The sequence below is a fragment of the Protopterus annectens genome, chromosome 7.part0 (genome assembly GCF_019279795.1).
Source record: "Protopterus annectens isolate FY-2018-M chromosome 7.part0, PAN1.0, whole genome shotgun sequence".
In the NCBI taxonomy this organism is placed as follows: domain Eukaryota; kingdom Metazoa; phylum Chordata; order Ceratodontiformes; family Protopteridae; genus Protopterus; species Protopterus annectens.
The window spans coordinates 1,048,216,061-1,048,228,898 of record NC_056739.1 but is presented as its reverse complement, the minus strand read 5'-3'; positions in this window follow the sequence as shown (position 1 = coordinate 1,048,228,898).

Here is a 12,838-nt window from a genome sequence, read left to right as displayed (position 1 = left end):
TTTTCCAGTATTATGTCTATTTTTGGCTCATCCCTGATTCATGTTTTCTCTCGTTGTCGATTACAATTACAGATTTGTCTTTCCCTTTACACTCACCCACAGATTTACTCCCTAGGGGCTAGTCGCCATTATTCCTTGTCTATACCTCTCATCTAGCTTAACAATGGATATAACTGTGGGTTCTGTTGTATGATATGAAGAAGTGTGTGCAGGCCCTAAATTCCTTTACCCTAAGCTGCAGAACAGTAATGAGGTCTATACCTTTTCCCCTCTCACTATCTCCTCAGTTCCCTGAAGTGGGGAGATGTCTTATAATAATCAGGTTGTGAGTCAGATGTGATACCATAGCTATATGGTGTAGCACTCCCATTGTGTATTTGGATTTATACTGGGTCTATCAGGAATCTCTTCTTATCTTTGTGTGTTTGTGTGTGTGTGTGTGTGTATACACATACATACACACACACACACACACACATATATATATATATATATATATATATATATATATATATATATATAGATATAGCCCCTATACCCCTCTACAGGGTTAGAGTAATGGTTTTCTGTTTACAGAGGAATTGATCCTTAATAAGCGTTATACTACTGGACTGAAGAAGACCATGTAGTTCTTTTCCTTCTATTAACACAAGAGACTTTACAGGCTTACTAGCAAAATGCAGTCTCTTCCAGACTTATGTAACACTTTGTTGCTTCGATGGGAGGGTTGCCACCTTTTCAAATGCCCAAAGTGGGATGTTTTTGGTACAAATGTCAGATTTTGCAAGGCAAAACATACCCATGGCCAGTAACAAGGACAGAACTTCACTTTTTTTAAATAAAAAAGCTATTCTTTTGTAGAATGTTTGTGATTGATTCTTGTTTCAAATATTTATTTGTTTCAGATACATACAGAATAACTGTTTTTATAGTGGTAGGTACTAGGCTATTTGCCCTGCATTTATTTATAAGCCTAGCCAGAGGTGTGTTTTGTCGATTGATTATTACTAATTAAATAACTCAAACAAGCAGAGCCAATGCCGTGATCCCAGGGATTCTTTTACCCATTCACTCATCATCTCAAACCATCCACTCATTAAGGTTTCTCTGTGTGAGTGTTAGTGGAGCTCCAATTTTGTTTGATGGGGAGGAGTCTCTGTGACAGAGATCTATCCCTCCAGCATATGTTCCATTGTGTGTGTGTTTAGTTGTTTATTGTAGTTTAGCTCACTAGAGTGACAGTTTCACGGTTGTGACTAGTGGGATTATTTGGAGCATGTCCATGTATTCTGAGTTGTGATTGGCTGAGTACCTCTCAGGCAGAGATCACTGCCATGAGAGTTTTGCCAGTTTTCAGTGTAGAGGTTCAGTTTTTACATATGTTTGAGACCCTTGAGAGGTGGTACTTTGGTATCCCTGTGGTGGTAGTTCTTGTTGGAAGTTCCCCAAAGTGAAATGGTTGTCTGGGAGTGCATATGGAAATGGGGCATTATAAATGAGATGCACCTCCTCTTTGATGAGTAGAGGTACTACTCTAACTTTAGAACCTTATAATTCCCAACTACTTTTCTAGATACTTTGGCAATATGATTGTCAAATTACTTCTTATGGCAATATGGATTATCAGATCTACCTCTATTGTCTGGCTTTTATCCATCTGTTGTATCAATGGGTGTTTTGTTTTTCCCAAATTTGTTTTGGTTGTAATTCATGGGTGTTTTTTTGATTTATGACTTGGCCTCATGACTGAGGCATTGACTTTGACTTCTGTTAAATGATCTCGGAGGATATCCGTGTCAGAGGGATCCGTGGAGCTCATCGCAGTCTGTTGGCTAGTCGTTAGTTCTCCTAGTCTGCATCCAGTCCTGTGTGCACTGTAGAGTGTACTCCCTAATGCCAGGATGTAGATCTAGGGTAGGACCAAGCCTTGCTGGACACCACTTGTGACTGGTTTAGAGTCGGACCTGGAGCCCGCTATTCTTACAGTGTGAATTCTGTCTGTAAGCCAGTTGGCAACCCATGTTGTGATGTAGGGGTTTATTTTCAGGCTGGTGAGTTTTTCTGTAATACCCGAGTGGGGAATGGTGTTGAAAGCCTTGGCGAGGTCAAGGTAGGCTGTGTGAACCACCTTTCCCTCGTCTATGACCTCGGTGACTGTTTCGAAGATGTCAACCAGATTTAGTAGGCATGATCTGCCCTAAACAAAGCCGAACTGGGTCGGGTCAAGTATTTGGAGGTTCCCAATGTCTTTGTTAATGAGTTCCATGATGATGCGCTCCATAGCCTTGCAGACCAGGCTAGTCAGGCTTATGGGACGATAGTTACCAGGGTCAGTTGTGGCCCCTCCTTTGTGGAGAGGAATAACCATTGCTGTGTGCCATTCTATGGGCACATAGCCTGTGGAGAGGCTGAGGTTGAACAACGTATTTAGGTGGGGGGGGTTAGTTTGTGCTGTAGTTCTTGCAAGACGCAGCCTGGGACACTATCTGGTCCCATTGATGCTGTGTTTTTGGCTTTTGAAAGGGCTGTTTTCACCTGTGCGTCTGTGATTTTTGGGACACTACACTTTTCCGGTATTGTTGTGGGCCTTTTTGGAGGTGAGGGGGGGTGGGTTTGCACTAAAGCTATCTGCCAGGATGTTGGCAATATCAGTAGGTTCAGTATATTTTGTGCTATTTTGCACTAGTTTAGTGCATATCTGCGAGTTGCCATTTAGATTCTTAACATAGCTAAAGAAGGCTTTGTGGTTATCTTTTGAATCCTTGGATATTTTTCTTTCGGAGTTAGCCTTGGATGATTTCATGAGGGACCTCAGTTTCTTACTGATACTGATCAGGGATGTCTTTCCTTCTTGGGATTTGCTTTTTTTTTCGGAACTAGGTTCCTCCTTCTATTGTATAGCCTGTTTATTGCAGGGGTCCACCAAACTGGTTTCCTTCTCTTAGAGGAGTGAGTTTTAGTTTTTCTAGGGATGGCACGATCCAGGCATCCTTGTAGGTGCTCATAGAGTGCATTTGTAAAGGTTTCTGCATCTTGGGCAGCATTATCATTTAGCGTGGGGGCTGTAAAACTTACCACCTCTGTCTTAAGTAAGGTGAAGTTTGCTTTAGAAAAGTTTTTACTGTGGTTTCCTTAGTTGGGGGTGGTGGTGGGGTGTGGACATCCAGAGTGATTAATTTATGGTCTGATCTAACCAGTGACGGGTTGACCTCCGATGTGGAACACCTGTCGCCCATGTTGGTGATGACCAGGTCCAATATGTTTTCACCTCTGGTAGGGGAGTTTACCAGCTGATCCAGGGCATTTGAGTTGATGAATTCCAGGAAGCACTAGGCCCGGGAATTTGTACTCAAGTAGTTTTCCCAGTGAATGGTAGGTAAGTGAAATTGCCCAATATCAGGGTGTTTGGTAGGATCTTCATGTTTTCCAGTGTCTCCAGAAAGGTGGAGTGGTGGTCCTGGGTCATGGAGGGTGATCTGTAGCAGGCCACAATTTGCATTGCAGATGTGATCGATGTTAGTTGCACATGGATGATCTCAGAGGTATCATGCTGCACCACTAACCTGGAGGTGTAGGTATCCTTGATGAATATGGATACACCCCCTCTGTTTGTGTTTCGGCCCGTGTTCTGTGGCCAAAACATGTGGAATGAGTTGTAGCCCATTAGTGCTGGGGTGCTCTCTGGAGCCTTGAACCAGATTTCAGTTACTGCACAGATGTCGGTGGTCTCCATACTGAAGAATGCTTCGAGCACGTGCATTTTGGGATTTAAACTCCTGGCGTTGAGTAGCATAACCCTCACTTTTTTGTTAATTGTACTGTTTACGGAGGTGGGTTTGACTTTTGGGCCTTGCCTTAAAAAGGCACTATGTGGTCTGCAAGAGCCTTGTCCAGTATTCAAAAGCCTAGGGGTGACAGGTGCAAGCCGTCTCTTGTGAAGCAAAGCGGCTTGTTGAACATGTCGTCCCAGGCTGACAGACACTGGATCCCCTTTGAATGACACCAGAAGCTTAGCCAACTGTTGAAATTGATCATTTTTTCTTTATACTGAGGTATCATTCTTGGTGAGGGCAAGATGCTATGCAACTATTACATAAAATATAGGAAATAATTTTGTCCTAAAATCTCAGGACATTTGTCATTTTTTTCAATTTTTGTTACAGGACACAACTGCCCAAAGAGGGACTATGCCTCACAAAGTGGGACAGGTGGTAACCCTATGGTACTTAAATTTCTAGCAAAAGCTTTGGCAATAGCATCAAATTTCCATTCAATATTTTCATTAACATGGAACTTTGTTATACGTGCCATCCCCTTGTATTTAAAATAGAATATTCATGAATGTGCCATTTGGTTTAACCACAGGTTGTCATTTACTTTAGTCAACTCATTCTTTCATAGGATTCTATGGCATGTGACCATGCACGAAACTTAACTGCTTGGGTTTCCACAGTGACCTCCATCTGTGCAAGTAGGCAATATTTTACTTTTTCACAGACTTTAAAATCAGTACCTCTCATATCCACAAAGTCATGGAGCTCCTCCATGAGTTATGTAACTGGTATCTGAGACTAGACAGCCCAGGCTCAGCCCTGCTCTGTGGCTGTCTTCTCAAAAACTATTATATAGGCTTCCATGTCTTCTTGATGGATCTTAGCAGTTTTTAGGAGAGTTGCAGCTCAAGGTCTAGACAGAGATTTGGCTGTCTCTAGCATGCCTTTGGCAGTGGCAGCTATGACTTCAACTAGTTTAAAGACTTGCATTTCACTATTACAAGCTCTTTATTTACCCAATTTAACAAACAACAAAGATTATACCTCACATAAAAGATTGTAACAAGCAAATAAGATGCAATTTAAAAACAAATTAGCATTCCTTACACCTTTTCTTTCTGAAAAGTTGTCATTCGTCAGTTTGAAACATACATAGCACTGAATGCAATATTTTATACGTCCAACTAATAACCCCTTTTCAACAGCAACATCTGTTCAAGACTGAACAAAAAAACTTTAACTAGTGATGGCCTTTCACTTAGTACTCTCCCATCTCTTTTTCTTTGCCTGTATTCTAGTTATCAGTTCCTGGTAGGGAGGGCAGTCTTTGACTTGCCTCTATAACTATTTGTTCCATCCCAATACCTTGGTTTATTTAACATTCTCCAATAAATGCTAGCCTCATTTTGTCCATTTATAAATTCCTACTTGCAGTTCTCCCTACTGGTAAAATTTTTCTCCATTTCTGTGCTGACTTAATTCTTATAATACCTTCTGTTGCTGTATAAATATAAAGATCAAAATGATAGTTATTCTCCATAACAGCCTGCATCCAAAAATCATACTCTCATTTCTTGAGCAACCCCTCCACCACTTCATCTTCATAACTTTCCAGTTTGATTTATAACCTTCTGATTATGCTGAGTATATGAGCCTTAACTGCATAGCTCTAAAGTATCCTTTCAAAATGGGTAGTCCTAAACCATATTGTTCTATGGGAAAAATAAGTAATCTCACTTAACTCTTGCCTTCTTCCCTCATAAATTCCTTCATCTCTTTATTATGGTCCACACCCTATCTTCAGGTAAACAAAATACAGTTGACCTGTATATAAAACTAAATGGATTAGAAACATTTTCACTGTTTATTATTATCCATATTCATAATCAAGAACTTCTAACTTCTCAGTTTTCATAGTCGTTTTTTCAGTCTTTTCCCCACATAACCTTAGCTGTCATAATAGAATCCATTTTAATCCCTGTACCTAAATACTTTATATTTTCATGTTCCCATAGATATGGGTATTGCTGAACCAAGTCACATGTAGTTACACCATTTACTGCCATAGCTTATTTTATCTTCATTTTATTACTATCTTCTTGTTATTATGTTACTTTATTACTTGGAGCTTTTCTCCCCGGGCCTCCACTGAAAAAGGACATGTGTCCAACTGGACTTTCCCAGTAAACAAATATAAAATAAATAATTAAATACCCTGAAAAACTTGAAACTGTCTCAAAATGTTCCACAACACTGAAATGTCCTTTTCTGACTTCAAGTAAAAACAGTATTATTTGGAAATAAAACTAACTTTTCTTGATTACCATATCGGTTATATTCTTAAATTTCGGAGTCCCTTATTTTTGTCAATGGCTGTATACAGCAAATAACAAAGGTGAAAGAGGATACACTTGCCTGGTTCATCTGTTTAAACACAACTTGTCAGAGGAACAGTCCTACCTTAATTTTTCATTTTTACACAATATATCCTCCTAATTAACCCTATTATTCGGCGATATTGTAGTTGACGGCCTCACCAGATGCGCAGTAGCAAGCCCCACCCCAAACCCCCCCGATATGTTATTCATGAATATGCATTCACTCCGAATGTACAACAGAAGAAAGAGTGCACTGAACTGGTGAGGCTCTCGACTACAATATCGCCGGAAAAAAAACTGTCGGTCTACAGTGAATCGTACCTCTCAACCTCCCATCTCCAAAATGGGAAACACTAGCCCTCAAAATGTAAAACACATACCAATGGCTGCTTACTTAACCTGTCTGTCTACAGTGAATCATACCTCTCAACTTCCCCATCTCCAAAATGGGAAACAAGATTTTGCAGGACAAACCATACCCACGACCACAGAAAAGAACCTAACTTACTGTTTTGCCAACATAAAAAAACTGTATTCAAATGGCATCTGCTATTGTTTATTCCTGTTCGAATAATAAATTAATATTCATAGCGATGTCTTCACACTGACTTCATGAATATTCAACTGGTATTCGGCATGTTAGCTCGAGGGGGCACTACAGCTCAGTAAATACTAATGGTAAAGAAATGGGATAGACATACTGTTTGTCCTGCAAAATCTCGGTTTACCACAAAAATGTCCCAGTCTGGGCAACTAAAATAGTGGCAAGGCTAAAGTATGGTCGCCAGTTTTCCAACAACATTTATTTTCTGAACTACATTAAATAATGAAACTTACATTATATTTTTTTATGAGAAGCAGGGAAGAAATGGGTCATTTATGTACATTTAATATTTTCATCTCATGTATACACGAGCAAATTAAATATGCAGACCGGGTTGTCACTCAGTTTGCGACACGCCCACTTTTGCGCGAATCGAACTGGTGAGGCCCTCAACTACAATATCCCCTATTATTCTATCAGAGAGTGCAAATGTTAGCATTGCCCTACTCATAAAATCCCAGTGACTACCGAAAGCCTTATCTCATCAAGGCCTATTAATACAATGTCCTTTATTGTGGATTTAGGAGGGTGTACCATGTGTCATTGTAATCTTCTGCCGTAATCAGCTATATGTTATTAAAATGCATTCTCCTCAGTCCTGGTACCAGCTCCTGGTAATAAATGTCAGCACCATTCTACTTTACTTTTGCCCAATACCTTTTACAACAAAAACTTAAATTATTTTTTAACTTAGTTTTAAGTCCTTTCTGACAGAAAATTTCCCTGTCTCATAACTTTTTAGTCAGACTTATCCTCCTTTCCCCTTTGTTTTGCTGTGTTAACTTTTTTCAAACTTGTAAAATCCTCTGAATTTTTCCAAATTGTGTGTGTTAGTTCACTAAACAACTATGAGATACCACAAGTTTTTATATTTAATTTAATTTCTTTCCTCAGGACTGGTGTGTGTGTGTGTGTTTTACACCATGCTATAAAGAAAACACCCCATACAAAAAAACCTGTTCCTATATTATCCACCCTGCACATCTTTACTGTAACTGATATACTGAAGCCTATTACTACCAGTTCTGCACTTAACCTCTCACTCCACCTCTTCATCAGGACTTCTGCTATATGTCATTCTTTTAGCCAGAGAGTCCTGCAGGAAAGAAGAAATAAATTGATTTTGAGGGGCCTTCTTAAGCCGGAGGGCTCTCCGGCTAAGTCGGCCCCATCTAAGACTTCTAAGTCTTCCAAGGCCCAGGCTTCTGTGTCCAAGCCTGTGGCTCGGCCCGACTCATTCAGAGTCGAGATCGCTCCCGCTGGAGCCGATTCTGGAATTACCTAACCTTCGGCACCGATGGCTATCGGTGCCGACTCTGGTTCGACCACTTCGGTGTCGGCTCTGATCGGTTCCGACCAACATGTGGCCCAGGCATCGGTGTCAGCTCCGATCGGCTCCGACACCCTTACATTTATGGCGATCGGCTCGGCTGGAGCCGATGCATCGAAGCTACCTGTCGGTGCCGATAAGTTGTCGGCTCCGACAGTTTCAGTAGTTTCATCGGCTCCGATGGTTCCTTCGAGGAAGAGGTCTAGGTCCCCTTCCTTGGAGCCGATACTTTCGGCTCCGGCTTCTCTCCTCTCGGAGCGGAGCCATCGGAGCCGATCTTCAAGGTCATCCAGGCTTTCTGACCATGATTTGGAGAGTGGTCAGTAGATTACTAAAGTCACAGGCACTGGCCCAAATGCTACATAGTCCGCCTCAGCAGACGACTATTAGTCCACACCCCATTGCAGTTCCTCCTTCAACTCTTCCTCAGAGATTGGAGTTGGAGTCTTCGGAATGGTTTCTGCTATGGCTGAGGGACAGATACCCCTTCTGCTCCTTCAGCCTCTACTCTTATCTCCTCTTGAGACCTTCCTTAGAGGGATTCGTGGCGGGCTTCCCTGGTCTCCTCCGGGGGGGTGAGTGGCATCGACCCTTGTCCGAGCCCGCTCTTCCCCTTGGAGCCTCGGCCTTGGTGAGCTCGGCTCCGACATCTGCCTCGGAGCCTTCCTTTTCGTGGGTCCTGGAGTTCCTAGTTCTTGGAGCGGGTTCTCTCGGACCTTCCTGGGAGGGGGGCCTTCGAAGTAATGAAGAGTGTGCTGGCCACTGGTCTCAGCCAGCAGTCTATTCCCTTAGCTCCTCCCTCTATGGTGCCTGTTGACATCTCTGCCACTTCTCTTGCTCCAGGACCCAGAGATCCTCCACCTCAGGTTTCCCCACTGGGAATATCCCCCTCTTCCGAGGATTCTCCTGATTTGTCGGGGATCCTCTGCGGAAGAGGACATGTAAGAGGAAACACGAGACTCCCCGAGTCTATCACTTCAGATACTGACTTAGATGAGTCAGAGGGATCCCCAAGATCCCCCTCTGAGGATGTCTCCTTCTCAGACATCCTAGAACTCCTTAGACAGAGGGAAACTGGCCCACCAATAATCCCTCTGAGTATGATTCAGTATACCTGGAGGCGCTTGGATCTCGGCCCTCCACCTCCTGGGTGTCTCCGCCTTCGACCCCTTATGCAGGTTATTGCTCGAAGGCGTGGACTGCTCCTGACTCTGTAGAGCCTTTCCCTAGGAGGCCTTCTAAATTTATCACTGCCCGTCGACAAGCAATTCCTTACAAAGGTGGCCCGCTGATGCCATGGTGGTGGCGGCTGCCACCAAGAAGGAACTTGCAGATCCTTCCGCCTGTCCATTCTCCTAACAAGGACTCTAGGACCATGGATAGATATGGTAAGCGGATGTTTTCTTCAGCGACCTTTGCTATGCTCGCTGAACTATCTTTGTCACTTCACCAGACTCCAAAGGGATATCCTTAAGGAGCCAGGTGAAGTTGTGCAGGATCCTACAGCTGCGGGGGCTCAGGAAAAAATTGCTTCGCAGCTAGGAACCCTTAACTCCATTGCAAACTCCTCCATGCGGCTTATATCATATGCTGCTGATGGAGCAGTAGGGCAGCAGGTACAGGTGTGGATCTTAGACGCCAAGCCTGGATGCGGCTATGTAATTTTGCAGATCCCTTTAAGGCGTCCTTCACAAACTCTCCCTTTGATGGGTCAGCTTTGTTTGGCCCTCAAGTGAAGGAAACGACCAGGTGTGAGCAGGACGGCAAAACTCTTTCTGCCGTAGGAGTCCGTTTTCCAGCCCTTGCAGACCTTATCCCAAAGGACAGAAGGGTGGCAAAATGTGGTTCCAAAATCCCAAGGAGTCACGCCAGATTCACGTGGTCAGTTTACCCCTAGAGGCAGAGGGGGTAACAACAACAGACGCTCTAGAGGCAGAGGGGTCCACAAAACCAGGGAAACAGAGAGTCTCTCTGACAAGCCCTTTCAGCATCCCTGAGATGTTGCCCGGCTGTCCCTCCTTGGAGGCAGTCGGGAAAACTATCGCTGTACCCAGAAGCCTGGCGTTCTCTCACTCAAGACAGATGGGTACAGTCGATCATATCCGAGGGTTACAAAATTCCTTTCGAGGAAAGTCCTTTCTATCCCTCAAATTCCCTTCCAGATGTACCACCCGGTCTAGGGAAATTGCAGAGTTAGAAGTCTCAAAACTACTGCAAAAAGAGCCATTCAGCCAGTTACAACAGACCATTCAGAGCCGGAATCTACTCAAGGTTCTTTTGGTCCCCAAAAGACGGGAGACTGGAGACCAATATTGATCTCAGCAGACTCAACAAGTCTGTGAGGAAGACAAGATTCAATGGTCACTCTTCAGTCGATTCTGCCCTTCTTGCAGAAGGACAACTGGATGTGCTCAATAGATCTTCAGGATGCGTACTATCACATAAAAATTCACAGATGCTCCAGGAGATTTCTCCGCTGCTGGGGTCTAGTCATTTCCAGTTCAGAGCCCTGCCCTTTGGTCTCACCACAGCCCCCAGAGTGTTCACAAAATGCATGGCAGTGGTCACGGCTCACCTGAGACGCCAAGGATTCCAGGTGTTTCCAGATCTCGACGACTGGCTCCTGTCAGCCACCACCAGGCATCAGCTTGTTCAAGCCAGGGATTACACAATAAATCTTTGTTCTCATTTGGGCATCTCGATCAACTTCAAAAGTCATCCTTATTGCCCTGCCAGTCTATTACTTTCATAGGCAAACTTAAACACTGTTCGGATGTCAGCTACCCTTGCAGACCAAAGCGTTTCAGACATTCAAAATCATGTCAGGATCATTCTAGCCAACAAGAAGGTACAGGCCAGAATGGTTCTAAAAGTATTAGGTCTCATGGCTGCGGCCATTACTCTTCTTCCCTGGCTCGCTTCTACATGCCTTCTTCAGTGGATGTTGTTCACTCAGTGGTCTTACCAACAACTTCCAATGCGTCACCAAATTCTGGTGACACAGATTTGCAAATCATCTTGCTTGGTGGATCACTTCTCCCCAGATTCACCAAGGCAGACACTTTGTACCCCCATCCCCGGTAGCCACTGTCACCACGGATGCCTCCCTGATCGGGTGGGGGGGGGCATTATCAGGGCAGGATGGTTCATGGACGTGGCAACCATTCGCTGCACCACCTGCACATAAATGTCCTAGAGATGAGAGCAGTGCTTTTAACGCTGCAAGCCCTCAATGACTCTCTTCCTGTAGGGACAATTGCAGTCCACACAGACAACATGTCTGTAGTTTGGTATATCAACAAACAGGGTGGAACCAAGTCCTACCCCTTGTGTCGAGAAGCTCAGACTGTGGCAATGGGCGAACTCCTCTCAACGGTACCTGGTAGCAACGCACATCCCTGGGAAAACCAACATTTTAGCGGACAGATTGAGCAGAGCTATTCTCATGCCTCACGAGTGGTCTCTCAAGCAATCTATAGTGGAGGAGATTTTTCTGAAATGGGGTCGCCCATGTTGCGATCTTTTTGCTACTCCCCAAAACAGCAAATGCCCAGAGTTCTTCTCTCTCTTCCCTCTGTCAGGCCATCCCCCCAGAGACGCTCTGACCCAGGATTGGCCCCAGGGACTTCTTTATGCCTTTCCTCCTTTTCCTCTGATCCCTCAAGTTATCCAGAAAGCTACCGTTTTGAGAGCCAAAATGATTCTCATTGCTCCTTATTGGCCTCGACAAATTTGGTTTCCGTTCCTCCATCGTCACCTTTTGGTGCAGCCGTGGCATCTAGACCCACTGCCAGACCTTCTGGTTCACCAATCCGGTCAGCTGCACTGGTCTATCCCTTCTCTCAACCTCTCAGCATGGTTGCTCCACTTCCTTCCTTAGCCAGGCTTCCTTTGATCTCTAACCCTGTTAGAGACATCATAGTAGCTTCTTTAAAATCCTCTACCAGGAGGATTTATACAAGCAAATGGAAACGTTTCTTTTATTGGGCTAAAGCCAAGAATATTGATCCCTTCACTGCCCCAGTTCAGGCAGTTTTGGACTTCTTAGCGGAGATTTTTCATGCAGGCTGCTCTTCTTCCACAGTTAGAGTTCAATTGGCTGCTATCTCGAACTTTCATGTCGGGATCGCAGATCACAATATTATGTCCCATAGGCTTTGTAGAGCCTTCTTGAAAGGAATTTTCCTGCTAAAGCCTCCAATCAGGAATCCTCCTCCTCCATGGGATCTAAATTTAGTGCTGACATCCTTGATTCTCCCCCCCTTCGAGCCAGCTGTTTCTTGCTCCCTAAAATTTCTTTCTTGGAAAACATTATTCCTAGTAGCTATTACATCGGCCAGGAGGGTGTCTGAACTTCATGCTCTATCGGTTCGTCCCCCCTATTTGGTCTTCACAAGGACAGAGTATCATTGAGAACTAATCCGACCTTTTTGCCTAAGGTCGCCTCAAAGACTAATTTGAATCAATCCATTGATCTCCCTGTATTTTTTCCAAACTATTCAAACAGATCGGAACAAAACTTACATTATCTTGATGTCCACCGCCAACTCAGATATTATTTGGACAGAACTAAACAATTTAGGAAATCCGATCAACTCTTTGTTTCCTATGCGGATAACAAGAAAGGCCTTCCTGTCTCTAAAGTGACTTTGTCTAGATGGCTTTCTTCTGTCATCTCTGAAATTTATCTGCTCAGGGGAAAACAGCTGTGCTCAAAACCTAAAGCACATTCAACTAGGAGCTTAGCCACTTC